This window comes from Myotis daubentonii, chromosome 19, assembly GCF_963259705.1.
Source record: "Myotis daubentonii chromosome 19, mMyoDau2.1, whole genome shotgun sequence".
Lineage (NCBI taxonomy): Eukaryota > Metazoa > Chordata > Mammalia > Chiroptera > Vespertilionidae > Myotis > Myotis daubentonii.
Window position 1 is genome coordinate 12,065,071 of NC_081858.1, and position 23,884 is coordinate 12,088,954.

At 49.4% G+C, this 23,884-nt stretch overlaps 1 protein-coding gene across 10 annotated transcripts in view; it reads right to left on the reverse strand.

Annotated features, from left to right (window-relative positions):
- Positions 1-23,884, reverse strand: part of KDM2B (lysine demethylase 2B) — an 89,708-nt gene that overhangs the window by 18,519 nt on the left and 47,305 nt on the right. The gene's annotated exons all lie outside the window — the stretch shown is intronic.

Below are 23,884 nucleotides of genomic sequence, written 5' to 3' on the forward strand. Positions count from 1 at the left end.
GAATACATAAAGAACTCGAACGACTCAACAATTAAAAAAAAAAAATCCCAAATTAAAAAGAAGCAAAGGATTTAGTTCTCCAAAACAGATAAACAAATGGGCAGTAAGCACAGGAAAAGACAGTCAAGCCCGGCCGGTGTGGTTCAATGGTTGAGCCTCAACCTATGAACCAGGTCAGGGCACATGCCCGGGTTGTGGGCTCGATCCCTAGTAGGGAGTGTGCAGGAGGCAGCCAATCAATGATTCTCTCTCATCATTAATGTTTCCATCTCTCTCTCTTTTTCCTCTCTGAAATCAATAAAAATACTTTTTTTAAAAAGATGTTCAACACCACTAGTCAACAGAATATGTGATAAGCACGTGAGACTGGTTCATGAACCCCCTCACTCACACATCCACCCACCTACCCACCCAAGTGTTTTCAGGCTACGAATATGTACCAGATTCAATGCTGGAATTATAAAGATGAGTAAGAGCAGTTCACAACTCTCAAAAGCGCTAGAGCTTGGGGGGGGGGGGGGAGATATAGACTGTAACCACATGAACGCAATGCAACACGATGATGATATCAGAAGTTAACACCTCAACATCTGTATCAATAATCAATGAGGTGGAAATCATTATTTCAATTTAGCAGTGAGGAAACTGAGGGACAGCATAGTCAAGTACTCCCCCCTAAGCCACAGCGCCGATAAGTGAGAAGCCGAGATACGAACCCAGAGAGTGGCTCACAAGCCTGCGCTCCGGTGTGCTGGTCCCAGGAGAAATGCCTCCTTTCACTGGGGAGGGAGGTTGGGAAAAGTGTCACAGACACAGGAGGTGGTGACTACACAGAGTCTTAGAGGGGGACTAGGACTCTGCAGGCCAGGGGTAGGGGTGGGGTTAGGGAGTGGATATTCTAGGCAGAAGGAAGAGTAAGATAGAGATGTGAAACAACACGACACATTGAAGGAATCGCTTGATATGGCTGCGGACGAGCAGCCCTGAGGTGGCAGGAGCCCACCCCGCAGAGCCCCGTGTGCCACATGAGAAATGGTGGCCCCTGGAAGGGTCGTCCAAGGACTTTATATGCAGGAGCAACACGATCGGATTCTGGCAAGAATGTGGGGAGTATTTTGGGGGCAGTGGGTGAGACGAAAGGCAGGGAGGTGAGATGAGGATCCCGCAGCAAGCAGTCCAGCTGAAGATTATGAAGGCATGAATCGGAGGGATGAGAGGAGGGGATGACTCAGGAGGTATTTTAGACGCTGACCCACTGTTTGAAGATCCGGGAGGCTGAGTGAACATGGGGTACGCAGGCAGGCAGAGTCCTGAAAAACCTGGAGGTTTCTGGCTTGAGCAACAAGAGAACAAGGGGCTTAGGAGAAGACCGAGAACAATGGCTCCGCTGTGGAATGTGAGGAACCCATGGGACATCCAAGGAAAGTGGCCAGCAGGCAGGAGGGACCGGAGCTGACACATACAACTGGGAATCGGCAATAGTGGTAAACTAAAGTCCAGGAGGTTGTCCAGGCAGAATGGGCAGAGGGAAAAGAGGGTCCCCTAAGCAGTACCTTCAAGACTAAAAACATCTAAGGGTCAGGTGACAAAGAGCAAGCTGCTGAATGGTCAGAACGGCAGGCAAGGCAGCAGGTGGTGTGGCATCCCCGAGCCGGGGAACAGTTTCAAGAAGAGAGCTGGCCGGAGTGTCAACTGTCACGGGGAGTCAGTGAGAAAAACCGTAAAACCTGGGTGGACGTTTTCACCATTAAGACAGTTTCCCACCAAACTACCCCTAGCAGCAGCACACTGCCAGGTAGCCCCACAAGGGGTAGCCACAGCAGTGGCGTTCCTTTGCCATGCTAATGTTGCATTCTATTGCATAACAGATTTATGTCAACATTATAGCTGCTCCCAAATCTTGGCGCATCATGGACATTCCAGGAAAAGCTGGATTTCAGCAGCACCAGAGGTCCCTTAACAATCACGTATAGACCCAGGGAAGGCTTCAGTCTGTTTATATGCTGAGGATAAGGAGCAAGAGATAGAAAAAAAAAACACACACCACAAAACACAGGTACCAGAACCCAAGAGATGGGTTCTGGAGAGTTTGAGGAAAGCTAAAGACCTTCTACCCAGGAACATACACATGGGCACAGCCTCAAAACTTTTTAAAAAAATATATCTTATTGATTTTTTACAGAGAGGAAGGGAGAGGGACAGAGAGTTAGAAACATCAATGAGAGAGAAACATTGATCAGCTGCCTCCTGCACGCCCCCTATTGGGGATGTGCCCACAACCCAGGTACATGCCCTTGACCGGACTTGAACCTGGGACCTTTCAGTCCACAGGCTGATGCTCTATCCACTGAGCCAAACTGGTTAAGGCGCCTCAAAACTTTTGCATATAATTTCAGGATGATTCAAGGAACCCTGTCTTAAAATGTCATTAAGAAGCTATAATGAGTAAAATAGTGATTAAGGCTGCATTAAATTTATGAAATATTTTCTTCATAAATTTCTATTATTCATCTCTTTAAACAAGCAATAATCATTTTTATTTAAAAAAAAATAAAATATAGCCAAAACCGGTTTGGCTCAGTGGATAGAGCGTCGGCCTGCGGACTGAAAGGTCCCAGGTTCAATTCCGGTCAAGGGCATGTACCTGGGTTGCACCAGTGGGGGGTGTGCAGGAGGCAGCTGATTGATGTTTCTCTCTCATCGATGTTTCTAACTCTCTCTCTCTCTCTCCCTTTCTCTCTGTAAGAAATCAATAAAAATATATTTAAAAAAAATAAAATATATATATGTAAAAAAAAAAGAAATAAGTCCAGCCAGTATGGCACAGTGGTTGAGCACTGAATCGACCCAGGAACCAAGAGGTCACGGTTTGATTCCGGTTAGGGCACATGCCTGGGTTTGCAGGCTCTATCCCCAGTAGGGGGCGTGCAGGAGGCAGCCGATCGATGATTCTCATTGATGTTTCTATCCTTTCTCCCTTCCTCTCTCTGAAATCAATAAAAACATTTTTTTAAAAAGGAATAAAACTATTTTCACTTCAGGGGTTAAAAAAAAACCACAAAACACCCAAGATGGAACAAGAATTCTTCTAACAAGCCCTTCTTGAAGGGGCATCTCCTCAAACTGAAAAGCAGAGCTGAAGAATTTTCAGACACATTCTGCACTGGAAAAGCAAATGAAGTCGATGGGGAGAAGGCCCAGACTAAGGTGATCATTGGTAAAGAGTGTGGGAGGGGTCTCCTTCCCCCTCAGCATTACCCCCTTGCTCTGGTCCCACAGGACGGACATCAGGAGCAGGGGGAAGCCAGCGCTGGGGGAAGGCACGGGACAGACAGGCCAGCCCAGCAGAACAGGCCTAAGGAAGCCCGATGGTCCCCAGAACTGGACACCTGCCTTGGGTGGGGGTGAGAGACGAGCACTTTTACTGGGGCAGCAGGAAAATTCTGATGAGGGGTGGGGGGAGGGGCTGGGCGCAGCTGCAGGGATGGATGGACTGGGCGACTGGAACTTCCCAGCAGGGCCTCCACTGGGTCCTCTCACTAAACAGGTGAGCAAGGTCACCTGCATACCCACAGGCCAGGTCTCCCACGCCTCCCCATGAAGGGCCTCTCCTATGGTGCCAGCCCATTCTGCAGGTGGGCTGGAGGAGCCCTCCCTGAAGGGGACTTATTTGAAAGAGTGGGGTTTAGAGCCTGGAGACTCGCTTTCATTTGGAAACACCTGCCTTGGCGGTCCTTGGAGGAAGCCACTCTTCTACGCAGGCCCGAGAAATCCCAAGACTGAAAAAAAAAAAACCACCACCACACACTGATGGGGAAGAAGTAGGGAGGCTCGAGGCAAGGGAGCCACAGCTTAGCGTGTTCCCAAGGCTGGTTATCTTAGCAGACAACCACTTTCTGTTAGGACTACAGAAAAACCTGTGGCCCACTGACCTCTTAGAGGTCTTCTCCCTCAATGCGTGTGTGTGTGTGTGTGTGTGTGTGTGTGTGTGTGTGTGTGTGAAAATCATCTTAGAGCGAACATCGAAACCTCGAGAACTTCCCTGGCTGATAACTCCAAGTGCCACACTGGCTGACGGAGAAGGAGGCAAACAAAATCTGGCAACGGGAGTACAGGTCCGCTCTTGGTGGAGGTCTCTCTCGGGAGTGGCAGGAGCTGAAAACGCGGTTGTAAGCCCAGAGAGACATACCAAGTCTTGTCTCATGCAGTGTCAAACATTACACCTATGGAAGGCCGGAGAGCGCGGCCAAATTAAAAAACAAAAGCAAAACAGGTCACAGGAACCTGGATCCCGAAACACCGAAGTGCAGTACCCTGTGTGAAGTGTCTTATGAATGACCAGATGCCACAGAGAAATGGTCAGCTGTGGGCAGGGATTAGGTGCGCCCAAACTAAACTGAAACCTTCAAACCTAGAGCTGAGGTGTGAACTAGCAGCAGGAATGTGAGAACCATTCATTGGCATCGCTACCCACCGACGTGATCAAAGCTCCAAGCTCCCAAGCCACTTGGGTTGCCTCTGAGTTAGTCCAATTCCTAGAACCAGGGAGACCCAGGAACGTCTCATAAGGTACGTGTGCCTGAAGACGATCCAACCAAACAGAAAACCACACAATTTAACTTGGTCTCTGCTAAGAAAAGCCACTCAATAACGTGAGATAAGACTTAAGTGCAACCTACCCGGTACTTCCTCAATCGCGCCTAATGGAAGGGTAAAACGCCCTGCATCTAGGCCTGAGCATCCCCAAACATCTTTATCCCACCCAGGAAAGGCACCCAGGACTATAAACAAGTCCCTTACCTAGTCCCATGCCCGCAGGACAACGCAACCATCCGATGCTTAATTCTGGGGGCAAGTCTACATCGCCGGCGTCCTGTCTCAAATGCCGTACAGATTACACTTCGCAGCACCTCCACTTTCTTCTCCTGCTTCCTAAACGCGAATCTTCCCGGAGTACATTCACGCCACAAACACACCCGGGGCTTTTGTTTTATACAGATCTCTCCCCCCTGCTCCCCAGAGAGGTTGCTTCCCCTTCTAAACCCATCGGAGGCCGAATACTGCCATCTGGGGTCACGGCTTCCTCTGCCGCGAAGCGCACTCGCCGGTTCCGGATTCCCCGCGCCGGCCGCGGCTCGCACCCCTTCCTGTCTCCCTCCTGTCTCCTCGGCCCACGGCGGGCGGCGGGCGCGCAGCGCCCAGACAAAAGCTCGGGCCGTCGGGCCCACGGGCCCGGACCGCCCACCCTCCGGGCCGCGGCGTCCTCCAGCCCAGAGGCCGAGGGTCCCGATGCAACTTTGCAAACGTGAAGGAGGAAGGCGCCGGCGCCCGCAGGTCCGGGTGCGCCCGGGGCGGCCGGCACGCGCGTGGGCCGCAGGCGAGGGCGCGAGGGGAGGGCGAGGCGCGCCCCGGCCGACCGCCCGCGCGCCGGCGCCCGCAACTTGCCCGCGGGCCCGGGCCGGCGCCTGGCAGGGCACGCCCGACGGCGAGGCCCACATTGTCCCCGCGGCACGGCCGGCCGCCCCGGCGCACAGCCACTCGCACACGCCCCCTGCCCGGGCCGCTGCGGGGCCCGGGGCGCCCGCCGGCCTGCCGCGCTCCTCTCTGCCCCGCTCGGGCCCGGCCCTGGCGGCACCACCGGCAGCGGCTGCAAAACTTTCTCCTGATCGCGGCGGGGTGGCGTCGCGGCCGCCCAGGCAGCGTCAGTCGGTCGGTCTGGAGGTCGGGTGGCGGGTCCCTCCCTCAGCCCCACCCCGGGCCCCTGACCTGGTCTGGCTCCGATTCATAGTCGTCGTCCTCGGCGCTCACGGACATGGCCATGGCTCATGGTGGGCCCAGGCTCGCGCGCGCTGACATGGCTGGAGCGCCGCCGCCGCCACCGCCGCCCGCCCGGAGCAGGCTCGGCTCGCCCGGGCTCGGGCTCGGGCTCGGGCTCCCGCGCCGCGAGGAGGGAGCCGCGCCGCGCGCCTCGCACGCCCGCGCGGGAGGGGGCGGGGAGGGGCCGGGGAGGGGAGGGAGTGCCGGGCGCTCATGCATATGCATGAGGCGAGCCAGGAAGGGGCTGGCCCCCCGGGCCGGCGGGCCAATGGCGCGGCCGCGGCTCTCGGGCCGCACACAAAGGGAGCCCAGCCTGCGGTGACACGGGGGCGGACCCGCAGAGGCCGGCCCTCGCGGGGACTGGGCTGCGTGGGGGCGTGCCCCGTGCCCCGCCCGGCCCGTGCGCCCCGGGATACACAAGGGTGGCTGGCTGCACGCCGCCGCCAATCTAACAGGAAATGCACGCCCGACCTGGGGTGGGGTCTTTTGTGTGGTCCTGCGGGGCGTCCCGTGGGAGCCTCGGGGTGCAGGGGCCAATGGGGAGCAACCCTGCACGCGACGCCGGGCACGGTCCCTGTGCCCCCGAAGGCGGACACCCGGGCTCCGGGTTTGCACAAGCTCTGGGACCAGGACCTGATGTCCGTGAACCCGATAATCCCGCGCCCAGAGCTTGAAGGCCCGCTGGCCTGGAATCATCTGGGGGCCCAGTTCTCCCCGACTCTGCCCTCTCTGCCCTCAGGTTTGCCTTTCCGAGTGGAGAGGGAATTGGCACTGAATGTGGGGCGGTGCAGATGGGAGTTCAGATCAGCCCCAGACGAGGAGGCGACCAAAGAGAAGCCCTGAATGCGCTCTGTCCTTGGAGACTAGCAACTACCGGGCTGGCCCAGAAGGGGTGGGTTTCTAAAGTGTAAAGGTTCCTAGTGCTTACTCCAAAAGCAGCCCACTCCTGCAGAAAACTGTTACTGTAAAGCCAGGTTGAGATTAATTTTAAAAATAAACAAAAATCTATGGGCACTTACACCAGCTGCCCTTACTCTGATGGAGGAGGAACTCCCTACTCCGTAGCTGTAGTGGTCAATGCTTTTGTAAGAATCGAGACCATCGCTCAACTCAAGCTGAGCAGAAAGACAGCCTAGCAGCCAGCGTACTCATCACCTAACTAGGGATGCCCACCTGACACTGAATAGGCATACCTGTACCTGCTCAGATTCATCTGTAAAATGGGAAGGTTTGCCCAGCAGAGGAATGGGTGACCTTCCTCCGTAAAGAGATCAGAGGCTTTCCCCAGAAAGAGCCCCCGTTCGCTGTGAAATCTGGTCGTCACCTCTTCCATGTCATCCAACTGTTAATTCATGCTCAGGCCACTGGCTGAGAAATCCACTGTGAGAGCAGAAGGGACCCACAGGTAGGTCATGGCCTGGTCTTTCAAGGAAGGCAGAATGTATGGCACAGAACTTGTAAATAAAACTCAGGAGGCTTCTAGCCGGGAGTTAGCAAGAGTGAATAGACAGGGATGCCTGTCTTACAGAGTGGATTTTAAAGTCTGTCTGAAATGTATTATACCCATAGACACTATGGGGAAAAATCCCAGCAGACTTGCTCTTTACTGAAACATGTCTGTTCTGAGTATCTTATAATTTCCACAGTTGTTTCCTTTAGCTAACTGGTGCACACAATTATCCAACATTTGTTTTGTATTAATTGTGGCCTGGACTGGAAATAAAATACATCACACCAGCCCTTGCCCAGTAAAACTGCCACCTTCAAATTCAGCATTTACTTCATGCCTTAGGCTCATTTTTCCTCCCTCTGGATCCCATCTTTCTTCTTTTTTTTAATCCTCACCCGAGGACATGTTTTTATTGACTTTTAGAGAGAGAGGGAGGGGGAGAGAAACATCAATGTGAGAAACATTCATCTGTTGCCTCCCATACACGCCCTGCCCAGGGATCAAACCCTCAACCTAGGTATGTGCCCTGACTGGGAATCGAACCGATGACCTTTCAGGGTAGGGGACGATGCTCCAACCAACTGAGCCAGCAGACCAGGCTGAACCTCATCTTTCAGTGACCCTGAGAAGTGAACACTCTCCTGGCTCCGCTTAGCCTAGGCTGACATTCTTAGAAAGCGCTCTCCAAAGCTGATGCCACCGGGCAGTTGGCGCTTGCCCGAGCCAGAGGACCCAGAACTTTCACCAAGTGGTGAGGAAATAAAAGTAGACAGATGCCAAGTCCGCCTGGATCACAGTCCTCACTCATGTCCCTGCTTCCTCTCTGAGTGTCATTTCATTTTCTGGTCGGCCTGTCGGATCATGAGACACCAGGAATGCCCCCTATTGCTGAGAGATTTTGCCCAGACTTAGTCACCGAAGGGCACTGCAGGCTGACCCAGCGTGGGGACAGGCAGGGAGCTGAGGTAAAAGGTGGCAGAAATCCATCTCCCCATCCCCACTCCCAGGAACGGGGCAGGGAAAAGGGCACACTCGGCAAGTGCCCTCTGGACCCTGGGCTCCCCTAGGGCGAAGGTCTCTCCTGCATGTGGCCCCTCTCCTTGTGCCCATGCCACAAAGGGCGTGGCTACAGCGCGAACATCACTTTCTAGAGCAGCGGTTCTCAACCTTGGCTGCACATTAGAATCACCTGGGAATCTTCTTAAAATCCTGATTTCTGGGCCTCGTCCTCCGGAAATTCTGTTTCTTTGTGACTAATGTTGTGGTCCCACCCCAGAACAAGGAAACAGAACTTCTGGAGGATGAGGCCCAGAAATCAGGATTTTAAAAAGATTCCCAGGTGATTCTAATGTGCAGCCAAGGTTGAGAACCGCTGTTCTAGAGGATCAGGGCAGGAAAAGAGAACGGGCTGGCACTCTCCTGAACCAGGAGACACTAGGCGTCAACCTGCCCCTAAGGAGGGAACAGAAATGACAAAGCAGGCACGCAAGGGGTTGCCTCTTAATGCAAGTATTAATTTATACTTAACAAGCAATAGAGAATGCATGCTTCAGTTATTTTCCTGTCATTCCACCACTTGTCTGCCTCTCTCTCTCTCTGTTCTTCAATAGGTTTTCCCCCCGAACGGCAAAAGGAGGGCTTTTGAAGAGTTATTTTTCTAACAAAATGTAAATAGGAAGAATTTTTGCCTAGTGTCACATAGCAACTTAGGGCTGATTGCAGGGTTGCCTGGATAAAACTACGGTTCAAAGAATGCCTGAGTGACAAAAAGGCGGCAGTGATTTCTGTTCAGGAAATTACTGATGTTGTTTAGTTACTTTTTAGCTCCCCATTCTCCCCCCTGGGGACAGTCATTCCATGAGCATTTACAGACTAAGCATATTTGTCATATAGGCCCTTTCAACAGACAGAACTTCCTGTGAAAAGGGGTTCCTCTCCCAATAACGTCTCCTTACACTACCCAAATCAACCAGTAAGTATTCACCGTCACTGGAAGATTTGTGACTGTGCATAGGACTTTTAAAAAATGAACTAGTTTAACAGGTAAATGGCATTGATCTGAGAAATGTTTTCCCACCATCCACCCATTTCCAATTCATTCGCTGACCTTAGTTATTCCCCTCCTCTATTTATTTCCCCACAAAAATCCAGGCTAAGGCTGAGTGCCCAGACAATTCAGATGAAACAAATGGATTCATTAGATAAACCACCCTCCCCACAAGCTCTGGAAAGTATAAGGAGCTAAAAATGCATGAAATGCGCTGGCCACTGTGGCCCAGTTGGTTGAGCATCGTCCCATGTGACCAAAGGTTGCCAGTTTGATTCCTGGTCAGGGTACAGGCATAGTTTGTGGACTAGATCCTTGGCTTGGGTACATGCAGGAGGCAGCCGATTGATGTTTCTCTCTCATATCGATATTTCTCTCCCCCTCTCTCTCCCTCTCCTTTCCTCTGTCTCTAAAAATCAATAAAGACATATAAAAATGCATAAAATGCCAGCATACTTCCAGTCTAAAACCAGAACTTTTGTAATTTAAAAAATATTCTTCATAACAAGGCCAAATCTAGCCCCCCCCCCCCCCCCCAAACACACACCTTGGTTTCCTGGCATGAAACCAGTCATCACATTGTCTGTCCCACCATCTGCCAAAGAAAGACCTTGGAGAAACAGGATATAAAGTTCTGTGTGTGGAACTTACACTCAAAAGAAAAGACCAAATCCAAAGATGATGCAAAATGGGATGATAAAGCAGACGGGAAAGAGGTAAAAGTATGTTCACCACTGATAGCAGCTCTGTTCATAATGGCCAAAATGTGGAAACAACCCAAGTTCCTTCCAGTGATGAATGAGCAAACAAAATTCCGTCTTCCCAACCTGTGGAATGTTACTCAACCACAAAGAGGGGTGAAGCACTGACACCTGCTACAATGTGGCTAAACCTTGAAAACATGCCGCTAAGTGCAAGAAGCCACACACAAAAGGCCGCATATTATATGATTCCATATGTATGAAATGTCCAGGGTAGGTAAACCCACAGAGAGAGAAAATAGGTTGGCGGCTGCCAGGCGCTGAGGGATGTTTGCAGGGGAGTGGGGAGTGACAGATAATGGGTACATGGTTTCTTTTTGGAGTTGTGAAATTTTCTTGAAATTTAGACAGTGGTGGAGGTTGCACAACATTGTGGATATACTAAATGACACTGAATTGTTCGCTTAAAAATGTTTTGTTTTTGCGGTGTGTGTTTTGCCTTGGCCAGTGTGGCTCAATTGGTTGGGTGTTGTACCATGCACAGAAGGGTTGCCAGTTCAACCTTTCAGGGCACATTTCCAGCTTAAAGGCTCAATCCCCCAGCGGGGGCCGTGCAGAAGGCAGCCAATTAATGATTCTCTCTCATCACTGATGTTTCTATCTCTCTCTCCCTCTCCCTCTCCCTTCCTCTCTGAAATCAATAAAAATATATATATTTTTTAAAAAATTTAAAATAAAAATCAATAAACTATTCTTTTTCCTTAAAGGTTATTTTTTTATTGATTTTTAGAGAGAAGAAGGGGGGGGGGGAGAGAAAGAAAAATTTAGATGAGAGAGAAACATTAATCGGTTGCCTCCTGCACTTGCCCCAACGGGGATAGAACCTAAAACCTGGGTATATGCCTTAACCGGGAATCGAACTCACCACCTTTTGGTGCACAGGACAATGCTCCAACCAACTGTCACACCAACCAGGGCTAAATGATTATTGTTATGTTAGGTGAATTTTACCTAAATGAAAAAGTGTATGTAAGAGCCATCACTTAAGAGTGGTCTTAATTCCTATCCCTAAAAGGTAACCTGGTTGGGAATGTTGGCCCTAAACCCTGGGGCAGGTTGAAGCTAATCAAACCAAGGAGAGAGTTGAATCCCATCTTCTATGAGCTGCTAACAGTCACTGATGGGCTCTCACTAAACTTTCATGCCTTTCACTTAGGGATGCATGCCTGGCAAATGTGAATGCAAACACTCGCTCAGGTGTGGCTGGGAGAGTGGATGGGGGAAAACACACACACACACACACACACACACACACACACCTGGCAAATGCAAATGTCTAGTTTGGCTGGGGGGCGGGGGGAGGAGAGGGGGAAGACACACACACAGCTGCCTTGAGCCTCTCTTCATGTACCATTCTTGCTTTTCTTCAAAAATGGCTTATCTCCAGCGGGCCAATTTGCCTTTGAAATCCTCCTGGGTCTATGAAAATCCATGAGTTTATCATGACACTCAGAATAGAAAAGGCCTGACGAAACTCATCTGTCACCATGTGAAGCTGCCATTAAACGGACTCCTTCTTTTGAAAATTAGTCTTTAAAGGGAAAGAAAAAGCATGAGCGCTGCCTTTTCGGGGGTTGTGGGGGGGGGGGGGCCTCTAGATAAGGGCAACCCCAATGGATGAGGGAAAGCTTGGGAAAGGATGCCGGCAATTCACTCTGCATCTCCTGGTAAAATGGATACAGGAAAGAATGGTCAACTGGTGTTGAAACCAGTGAATGGTGGAGGGAAGCAAAGGGCCAAGGCATCACCTTCCAGATCATTCTACAGGAGAAAGATGGACGAACATCACTGAGTAATGGGGGGAAGGATCAGACCACCACCACCTTAGTCACTATGATATGTAACCTTAATCTTACCAAGCCCTTAGATCTAATGCCTACTTTACAGAAATGACAAGAGAGAGGGAAGAAGCTAAATAACAGCACCAGGCAGCATCAGACACATGCATGAAACAAGATGCTCTGCATCACACATGGTTCCTTCCATCTTCTCACCAATTGCCATCCCAAGAAAGGTCTGGATGAAGAGAATTCGGAGCAGATTCAAAGTGTGGTCCTGGGTTGGATCCTGGGTTGGGTGGTGTACTTTTATAAAGGATCATTTGGGAAATCTGAACATGACCAGGATGCCCAGGCATTAGGTGGCATTAAGGAATTACCAATTTTGTTAGGGGTAATAACGTTATTTTGGCTATGTACTAGTAGAAATTTTTCTTCTTTTTCAGAGAGGCAAGTGTAAGTATTTAGAGGTAGAATTGCCACGAATGTCTGTAATTTTCTAAACAATGCTTCGGCATACAAAATAAAGCGAGTCAAAAAGAAATAACAGCCATTAGGATGGCTATTTAAAAACAAACAAACAAACAGAGAATAACAAGTGTTGGCAAGGATGTGGAGAAACTGGAATCCCTCTGGACTGTTAGCGGGAATAAAAACTGGTGCTGCTGATGAAAACCAAGATGGCGGCATAGGTAAACAAGGGAGGTTGCTGCCTCGCACAACCACTTCAAAAATACAACTAAAAGATGGAACGGACATCATCCAGAACCACAGGAAGGCTGGCTGAGTGGAAGTTCTACAACTAGAAGGAAAGAGAAAAGCATACCGAGACTCAGAGGAGGTGCGGTGAGGAAGTAAAATACAAAGGTGTGGAGGTGCATGCGGAGAGGGCTGGCGGCTGAGGACACGGTTGGCTTTATCAATCGGGAGGGAGTCTCAAGCTCTGAGCTCCAGTTCCAGCGAGTCTCTGGGGACCCAGACTCATAGGGGAGAAATGGGACTGTCTGGCATCGGTCGGAACTTGAGGGCAGCTTTCTCTTGGAGGTGCTCATAGCGATTGCCAGGGCCTCTGAGGGCAGGACTGAGAGCAGCCATAACTGCTCGCTCCCACCCGCCCTGTTGATCCCCTGGGACCCTGCCCCGCCCAAACCGTGCACAGAAGCTTTTGCATATGAACGGCCCGGGCCTTTGCAATCTGAAAATTACTTAACAAACTGCAGCTGGCCCAAGGCCCCACGGCAACTTGCGTTGTTTCACAGCTGGCTTCTGCTGGGTAGCCTCAGGCAGAGGCTAGATTAGCACCTCCTTAGAGATCCAGGAGCCAGTGTGCCCAGTGGTCAGAGTGGGACCATCCAGATTGCAGCTCCTCAGATCCATAAAGGACACACTCAGGGGGCAGACTCAGTGAGCACCAAAGTCCCACTGAAGCAAGTCTTGTCCCGGAGGGGTGTCTCTAGCACAGAAGTTCTCCCACTGCAGACACAGCTGATTCTCACAGCCAATTGGCCTGGAGGTCAATGCCTCCCAGTGTTACCTACAACAAGACTGTGCACAAAGCCCACAAGGGGGTGCACCAAGAGTGTCTATCTCAGGTAATTGGGGAGGCTGAGCCACTAGGCCCTATAGGACACCTAGCACAGAAAGCCACTCTATCGACACAGCGAAGCATAAAAAATGCAGAGACAAAGAAACAAGACACAAATGACAGAAATGGAGGAAAGCGAACTACTGGATATAGAGTTCAAAACCACACTTTTAAGGTTTTTCAAGAATTTTCTAGAAACCGCTGATAAACTTAATGAGACCCTCAAGAAATCTAGTGAGACCCTCAAGGTTGTGATAAAGGACCAACTAGAAATTAAGCGTACGCTGACTGAAATAAAGAATATTATACAGGCTCCCAACAGCAGACCAGAGGATCGCAAGAATCAAGTCAAACAAAGATTTGAAATACAAAGAAGCAAAAAACACCCAACCAGAAAAGCAAATGAAAAAAGAATCCAAAAATACGAAGACAGTGTAAGGAGCCTCTGGGACAGCTGCAAGCGTACCAACATCCGAATTATAGGGGTGCCAGAAGATGAGAGAGACCAAGATATTGAAAACCTATTTGAAGAAATCATGACAGAAAACTTCCCCTACCTGCTGAAAGAAATAGACTTACAAGTCCAGGAAGCGCAGGGAACCCCAAACAAAAGGAATCCAAAGAGGACCACACCAAGACACATCATAATTAAAATGCCAAGAGCAAAAGACAAAGAGAGAATCTTAAAAGCAGCAAGAGAAAGACAGTCAATTACCTACAAGGGAGTACCCATATGACTGTCAGCTGATTTCTCAACAGAAACTTTGCAGGCCAGAAGGGAGTGGCAAGAAATATTCAAAGTGATGAATACCAAGAACCTACAACCAAGATTACTTTATCCAGCAAAGCTATCATTCAGAATTGAAGGTCAGATAAAGAGCTTCACAGATAAGGAAAAGCTAAAGGGGTTCATCACCACTAAGCCAGTATTATATGAAATGCTGAAAGGTATCCTTTAAGAAGAGGGAGAAGAAGAAAAAGGTAAAGATACAACAAATACACATCTACCAACAAGTGAATCTAAAAATCAAGTGAATAAATAATCTGATGAACAGAATGAACTGGTGATTATAATAGAATCAGGGGCATAGAAAGGGAGTGGACTGACTATTCTTGGGGGGGAAAGGGGTGTGGGGGATGTGGGAAGAGACTGGACAAAAATCGTGCAGTTATGAATGAGGACAGTGAGGGGGCGGGGTTAGGGCAGAGGGTGGGAGGGGAACCGGGTGGAGGGGAGCTATGGGGGGGGGGGGGGGAAGAGGAACAACTGTAATAATCTGAACAATAAAGATTTAATTTTTTAAAAAAATGGTGCTGCTGCTGTGGAAAACGGTGTGGCAGCTCCTCAAAAAAGTAAACATACAATTTCCATAGGATCCAGCAATTCCATTTCCGGGTATATACCCAAAAGAATTACAAGTAAGGGCTCAAAAAGGTGTTTATACACTCGTGTTCATAGCAGCATTACTTACTACAGACAAAGGGGGAAGCGACCCAAGTGCCCAAGTGAAATTATCTGAACTCCTGCAAAGTGCGTTGCTGGTTAGTCATTTACATTCATTGGTGAGAAGGTCGGTGGGTTAGAGCAGGTTTTACTATTACTTTCACTTCCCACTGCTTTTTAAAAAATTTTACTTTTCCATTACAGTTCACATTCAATATTATTTTGTATTAGTTTCAGGGGCACCCACCTACTTTCTTTGAATCCCAACAAATATACTTGCCCTACCCACCTTTGTAACCCGAAAGCAAAATTAAACAATGTGAACATTCCACCTGTATTTGCCTAATCATGCCTTTTTCTCTAGATCAGCTGACTTTGGAGAAAGATTATCTGACACCATTTGGTAGCACATCCATCCATCTTTCTAACAAAGCCAAATTATAGAGAAGGGGGGAAAAAAAGAACAGGACAACTTACTCCCAGTGTCAGTGATCAAGTGTCCTCCTTTCAAAGGGGAAAATATACGATGACATTTGACAAAAAGAAAAGACTGAAGGGTAGGCCATTATTCCAGAAATATAACCATGATCATGGCCCTCAATCACTTCCGGCACCGGCCTGGCTTTCTAATGACTCCACGAGGGCAGGAGCCCTCAACACTGCAATTGCTTTCCAAGAATTGTCGTTGGCATTATTAACACAGACAGCTAAGCAGGTTATCAGGCGAAGAAAGAAATCCTGGGCTGCAGACTTTAATTACAGGTTATTTCGGCTGAACGCTGTCTTAAAGTTCCAATATAGCGGTTGTGCAACGACACAGGTGATGGCTGCAAAATTCCAGGTGAGACAAGATCTTTCTAAGTCGGTGGGATAAAGGCCTACATTTCAGGGAGAAAAGGGTCTCGGGGGTGCCAAGGAGCCCTTCTTAGTGGGACTGGGAAACAAAAGTTAAAGTAAGGAGAGATACTTCCTCTCACCAAAGGGAGGACTGGGGGGGGGGGGGGGGCAACTTGGAGATCAAAGTGACTGAAAAGGATTGAACACAACGTTATCTTTTAGAAACGCTAGGAAGACCTTGCTATTAAGCTCATTCACTCAACAAACATTTCCCGGGCCCTTGCTATCTGGGATCAATCATGCAAGACAGGATACAAAAATACATAAAGAATTAACAGCCCTAGCGCTAGCTGGTTTGGCTCAGTGGATAGAGCGTCGGCCTGCAGACTGAAGGGTCCCAGGTTCAATTCCGGTCAAGAGCACATGCCCGAGTTGCAGGGCTCGATCCCCAGCAGGGGGCGTGCAGGAGGCAGCCAACTGATGACTCCCTCTCATCATTGATGTTTCTCTCTCTCCCTCTTCCTTCCTCTCTGAAATCAATAATATATTTTTTTTTAAAGAAAAAATTAACAGGTGAGTTTCAGTCTCAAGAAGCTAGTAGAGGCTTAGGACAGACATGTGACAAAACTCAGAGCAGAATGTGGAAATCCAGTGGAGAGAGAAACCGGGGAGTAGATCAGCCAAGGTCTTGGCAGGAAATGGATGGCACCCCAGCTCCCTCCCACCAGGTTCACGGAGAAAAGTTGAACAGGGGCTCAATTTACAGAGCAGAGTTCAGTCGGGTCAGAGACACCAACAAGGCCTGAAGCTGCCCCCTGAGCCTGGAGACGGTGATAAGCTGATACCACCCTTTGGCCAATGGGCTAGGGGTGGGAATGGTAACTAGAAACAAAGAGAAAAGCTGGAGAAGGCCAAGGAGGAGGAGTGGTGGTCTCCACGGGAGGAAACCGCCAACCTGCAAGGATCCCGTGGGGAGGAAGCTGGGAGAACGAATCCCCCAGCCTCTCTCTGCTCCCAGGTTCCATTCTCCTACCGGTCCCTCCCAATGGCTGAACCCCACCCAGAGCCTGAGAGGCCAGGGCGCCCTTTGATTTCTGACGCAGCCCGCGGAGCAGGCCGGACAAGGCTGGACAGGGAGGCTGGGGGTACAACTAGAAAACACCCAACCAGGAGCTTCCTGGTGAAGAAGGCATCGGCTGGGCCCAGAGATGGAGAATTTGTACGTGGGGAAATAGGGCCATTCCCAACAAGGGGGAAAGACCCAGGCTGGCAAGTAAACGGAAACGAGGGAGTAGCTCAGTTCCCCTGCAAGGAAGAGAGACAGACATCAGCAGATCCTAAGATGGACGATGGTTGAAGACTCGAGAGGCCAGGATAGGGACTTGGGAGATAATTTGAAAGACAGAGGGTCACGGAAGGTGTGATCACAGGGTTCTAGGCTGAACTGTATTTCCCCCCCAAATTCCTTTGATGAAGTCCTACCCCCAACCCCCCGAATGTGACCGAATTAAGAGGGTCTTCACAGAGGTGATTCAGTTAAAATGAGGTCATTAGAGTGTCCTCAGAAAAAGAGGGAATTTGGAAACAGACGCATACAGAAGGAGGACGGTGTGAAGCCACCGGGAGAGAGTGACTCCAACTCTTACAAAAGCCAGCAGGTAAAGCTGCTACTGCTCTATCCTGCCTGGATCGCGCAGGTGCTGTGGCTAGAAACGTCCACTTCCTGGCTTCAGTCCACTCCACTAAAGGGGCCGTGGGGGGCTCTGATGGGACCCTTGTCCTATGGTTCGTTCAGCCACTAACAAACTTTGGGATCGGAGCTCACGTAAACCGGCCAGAGACTTGGTCCCAGCTTGTAAGAAACGGGCATCCCTGAACCACCAATAGTTTTCAGTCAACGGGGCTCTTCTGTCACTAATTCTGTGAACCAACTGTTCAGAACCACATACCATCTTTTGTGGCATCCTCTTATCAAAGGTATCTGCTCCACTCAAGGGATCCTGCTGACCTCCGAGCTCTACAAAAGACTTAGCTGTCCTTTAGGAAAACCCTGGGGACCCCAGACAAGGTGCTTTTTTACTTGGTTCCCCTCACTGCACCCTCCTCCCTGTTGTTGAGTGTCACCTGTGCCCACCCTCAGGGGCTGCTCTTCCCTGCTCCCGGGAGGGTGGAATCGACACCCTCTCCTCCCACCCTGGCCCATCAAGGGAGCTGCCTAACCTCCTGCCCACCCTCCTTCCCTCGCCCGCCCCCAGTGGCACAATCTAAGGCAACAGTCACCCTCCCCATCTCACAGGGCCTAGGACTCCCCCCTTCAGGGAAGTGAGGAAGGGGTCAAGAAGCATGTTCCTAAACCAGCCATTTCGGCAGAGCCCGTGACCACTCCAGGGAAATTCAGCCATTCGGACTCTTGCTAGAAATTAAGTTTTAGCACCAGCCAATAGTAACTTAGGGATGGAAATGTGTCCTCTATTTCTACTGAGAAAGCCACCAGCCTTCTGGGAGGACAGATTCAGGGTTATAGCATTTACTTAGAAACCGTCATTACAAAAACCTATTTAATTGCTATCAGTGACTGATGGCCTGCTGTTCAGGTATCTCACAGACAGCATCTTGCAGGAAAGCATTATTAGCCCCTTTTACATGTGAGTTAAGTGGCAGAGCTGGGATTCGATGCCCAGATGCGTCTGACCCCAGAGCTTATCCTAGTCGTGCATGAGCAGTACCTGCAGAGCACTTGGAAAGTGCAGATTCCCAGGCCCCGCCCAACCCTATGCATCACAGTGTCCGGGGTGGGGCCCAGGAAGCTGTATTTCCTTAACTTGTTCCCCAGATAGAGCAGATGCCTGAGGGCTGGTCCTCGCTGGACCACACTGCCCGTCTAGGAAACCACCTGGCCCTGCACAGATGACATGATGGCAGTCATTCTTTTTGCCAACTGTGCACCAACTTCATGGCTCCGGCGGCGACAGGAATCGGGGGCCACGTAGGAACAGGAAGTGCAGAGAACGAATTTTGTGCCTCTCCTTCCGGGAAAGGCTTTGTCACTCCCCAGGCCCCCTAGACGTATCGCCTCCCAGATCTAAATGACCAACTGCGGAGGAAGGGGACGAGCCAGCAGAGCAGAGCCGAGGGTGACACACGCATCAGGTGTGTGTGTGTGTGTGTGTGTGTCACTTCCTCCCGCGGTCCCTGTGCAGCCCCTAACATCCTCGTGAGGAAGCTGATCCAGTACCCGCTGAAGACGACTGTCCCCGTGTCCCCTGCCATGGTACTTGCTCATCCACAGGCCAGCCTCTCTGCGCCTGCACTCCAACGAAATTGCCAATAATTGAAATTCAAGTGGCAGCCTGCTTTGGACACTAGAGATAATGGATTAAGAAGCAGGACGCTTCAACAGGCTCTCTTTCCACAGGCAGCCGAAGCTCGGCCTCCCCCCTTCCTCAGTTTCCTTCCCGGGAATGAGCCGGCAAGCTGGCCAGGTCACAGTGTCTGGCTGTTGAGCACAAGGTCAACTGGCTCCTGAGTTCAGAGGTCAGGCTTCAAATAAGCTCAATTCTCTGGGCTTGGTGCTAAGGTCACAGACAGGGCCCCCCAAATCCCGCCACCTGGTCATAAAAGGAAGCGGCCAGAGTGCAGACGGATCAAACAAATCCATCACCACCGGAGGAAACAGCCCATCAAGTGCATGGAGACGGATGGTGATTCAGTAGCATCTTTGATTTGAAAGACGCCACATCAGAAATGACCTCACAGCGCCTAATCACTTCCAGAAAAGGACCCCGTTCTGCAGGAGCCAAGGTGGGAGATCAAAGCATTTCCAGCTAATCATCATTTCTCATTAATTACTTGTTAAGTAACCCGACCCAGACCCTGTGCTGCTCCCTACCTCGCATCCTGACAGCCTCGGTGAGCACCCTTGATCTTTCAACCCAACCTGCATGAAATTGAGAAGGAGCCGACTGCAAACCTGGGAATCAGGAGACCCCGGGCGGCCCAGGCAGTCAGTCGTTTACTTACTTCTTCCGTTCCCGTTAACTTTTTAACCTCGCGGGCCAGGAAATGCATAAATATAGCACCGGGCCCCCTCTCCCCCTTCTCTCTGCCACATTTCATTGAGTTCCTCCGAGCAGAGAAACACGTCTGGGGACAGAAACGCCTTACTACTCACAAGCTGCGTGGCCCCAAGCGTGCCAGGGCCCCTCTCCGAGTCCCCAGCTTCCACGGCTCCATGGGGATAAGACTACCCACCTCCTAACCTCCTTGTAAGGGTTAAATAAGATCTAAACACTGGTACATACACTGAGGCGCAACATCCAGGGGACGTGGGCTGAGCTGGCAATCATTTATTTCTAGAACTGGGGGCCGGGGGGAGGACATGGTATTCATTAGTCTGTTATTTATACCTTTTTGGACTCTGAAATCATTTACAATAAATGCTGTGGGCTGAACTGTGCCCAACCCCCAAATTCCTATGTTGAACCTCCAGCACCTCCAAACAGAGATATGTCTTTAAGAAGGTAACTAAGTTAAAACCCGTCGTTATGGTGGGGCCCGAATTCAGGATGGCTGTGTCGTTACCAGTAGAGGAGATTAGGGCACAGATACACAGAAAGGGAAGACCATGTGAAGACACAGAGACAGCAGCCACCTACACGCCAAAGACAGTCCTCGGAAGAAATACACAGATCCTGCCAACTGACACCCTGATCTCAGACGTCTGGCCTCCGGGGCGGTGAGGAAATGAACTCCTGTCGTGTAAGCCACGTGATCTGTGGTACGTTGTTAGGGTGGCCCTGCCAGACTCATACAATAAACTTCAAAGAAATGATAGAAAACATAAACTACATTAAAAAGAAAAAGACCGAGCTGGCATGGCTCTAATCGGAAAGACAGACGATAAGTGTTGGTGAGGATGTGGGGAAATCGGAGCCCTCGTACACAGCTGGTGGGGAGGGAGAAAGGGGCAGCCACTGTGGACAACTGCCTGCCAGTTCCTCAAAGTTCAACATAGAGGTGCCATCTGCCCAGCTAGTTCTACTCCTAGGTATCTACCCTAGAGAAATGAAGACACGGGCTCACATAAAAACCTGTTCACAAATGTTCAGAGCAGCACTATTCACAATTGCCATAAAGTAGAAATAGCTCAAGAGCCCATCAACAGATGAATGGACACACAGAATATGATATGTGGCCATACAATAGAACATTACTCGGCCATATAAAGGAATAAAGTACTGATACATGCTAAACTTGGATGAAGCTCAAAAATGTTGCGCTAAGTGAAAGAAGCCAATCACACAAGGCCATATACTGTATGATTCCATTTCTATGAAATGCCCAGAATAGGCAAATCCATAGAGAAGGAAAGTAGATTAGTGATGGCTGGGAAAAGAAAGCTTAGGGGGCACCAGCTGGTTTGGCTCAGGGGATAGAGCGTCAGCCTGCAGAACAAAGGATCCCGGGTTTGACTCCAGTCAAGGGCACGTGCCTCGGTTGCAGGCTCCTCCCCAGCCTGGGCCCTGGTGCGGGAGCATACAGGAGGAAACCAATCGGTGTGTTTCTCTCACATCGATGTTTCCCTCTATCTTTCCCTCTCTCCCTAAAAACCAATGGAAAAATATCCTTGTGTGAGGATTAACAAACAAACAAAAAAAAGAAAGCTTAGGGGAAGGGGGTACAAAAATGTTCTAAAATTAGATTGTGGTGATGGTTTGTGCAACTCTTTCAACATTTTCAATATACTAAAAACATCTCATTGTGTACTTTACGTGGGAGAACTGTATGGCATGTGAATGACATTTGTTTTATTAAAAAATGGCTGGTACCCCATACGTGTTGCTGAATGTCAAAGGTTATTCCTTCTCCCTCCTACTCCCTCTTTCCCAGATGCCTAAGGGCTCCAACTTTTCCTATCCAGGCCCAACTTGGGCATAGACCGGTGCTTATAACCGATCCTCCTCGGGGTCAGGGCCCTCCTGGGATCAGGGCCACTCCCCCAGAAGCAGCCTTCTGTTTCCAGGCCCCTAGGAGGAAAGGGGAGCAGATGTTCGAGTGTGGGTTTTTTTTTTTTTAATGTCTATGGGCCCCTGAGGAGCGGGCTGAGGGTCTCAGGCAGAGACGACAGGGACATCTGTAGTCCTGAAGTGACTTCCCCCTTTGGACCTCTCCATAGATTCTGAGATGGCAGTGGGTAGCGGTAAGTTTGTTTCTTTAACAGCCCACATTCTGCAAACTCTACTCCTTCCCCTGGAGGCAGTGAGGCAAAGCCACGGTTTCCTCTTCAGGTTCAGCACAGCTGTGGGGCCTGGCTGGGCTGTTTCAAGGTGCTAGGTCTGCAAGAACAGTTTGTGGTCTGCTAAATGGCATTTATATTTATTGCCCATGTCGGGGAAAGCCAATTTTAAAATGCTTCCATGGACTGGGGACCTAAAGGCGGAAGTTAGGGAGGCGAATCCTTTTCTACTCCCACTGCCTCCTAAATTCCCACTAAGCTTCAGAGTATTAGAATCCAATACCCACAAGGAATGAGCGCCCTTTTCCCCAGTGGATCCCCATTTAGGAATGAATACGCCCTAAGGAGAGAAACGAAAGTAAAAAGAGTAACCCAGAGCAGCACTGTCCAATAGAAACAGAATGTGAGCCACATACGGATTTTAAACTTTACTGTAGCCACATTTAAACAGGTAGAAAGAGCCCTGGCTGGTGTGGTTCGATTGGTTTGGTGGCATCCTGGGCACCGAAGGTTGATGTTTCAATTCCCAGTCAGGGCACATGCCCAGGTTGTGGGCTCGATCCCCAGTGGGGAATATGCAGGAGACAACCGATCAATGATTCTCTCTCATCATTGATGTTTCTCTCTCCCTTCCTCTCTCTAAAATCAACAAGCATGTCCTTTGGTGAGGATTTTTTTTTTTTAATATATTTTATTGATTTTCTACAGAGAGGAAGAGAGAGAGATAGAGAGCTAGAAACATTGATGAGAGAGAAACATCGATCAGCTGCCTCCCGCACATCCCCCACCGGGGAAGTGCCCACAACCCAGGTACATGCCCCTGACCGGAATCGAACCCGGGACCCTTCAGTCCGCAGGCCGACGCTCTATCCACTGAGCCAAACCGGTTTCGGCGGTGAGGATTTTTAAAAAACTACAGTACCCCCAAGTACATTTGAGATGAATAATGAATAATCTTTTTTAGCGTAAGTATATCCCATGTAATAGGTAGGATATACTTATATTAGAAATTTTATTTGTTGTTTATCTGAAAATCAAATTTAAATGGGCATCTTTTAAAAAAATCTGGCAACCCATAATTTCAATAAGCAATCAATAAAAAATAATGAGATATTTTGCACTGTTCTCTTTTGGGATAAATCTTTGAAATCTGCTGTGTATTTACACTTACAGCACTGCTCGCCATATTTTGAGTGCTCAACAATCACATACAGCTTAGTAGCTACCATTTTGGAAAGCGCAGATCTAGAATGTTACTCTCAGTAATTTACAGAATGGCAAAAAAATAAAATTAAAATAAATCAGAAATTAGCAAAATACCCATCAAGGAGGAAGGTTGCTGAAGTTACAACTCACATTTGGAGAGCCCTGACCATCGGACCTTGTGTGCATTATCTCATTTAATCCTCACCGAATATATGGTATATTCAAAGAATATATGGTGTGACCCCTTTTTACAAATGAGGAAGGTAAGGATCTGGTGCATAGATAACTTGCTTAAGAAAGTAGTGGAGCTGAGTGCAGACAGACTGACGGTAGATGGATGGGTTGACACCCATGAATCGCAGCCTAACACAGCCATCAGGAGACACACCCAAACCTGACTGGTTTTCTCTGGATGGTGGACTTTGAGGTGGGGTCTAAATAAGATAAGGGAGAAAATAAATAAATAAATAAATAAATAAATAAAATAAAAAAGAAAAAACAAAAAAACAATTAAAAAAAAAGAAGATAAAAAAAAAAAGATAAGGGAGGTAGAGGACTAGGCAGAGCAACCTGCACCCCATAAGTTCTAAAGATGTCTCTAGTATTCTTCCCAGTGTCTTTTTTTCTATTTTTGCCAATCCTCACCCAAGGATATTTTTCTATTGGTTTTTAGAGAGAGTAGAAGGGAGGGGGGGAGACAGAGAGAAAGAAACATCGATGTGAG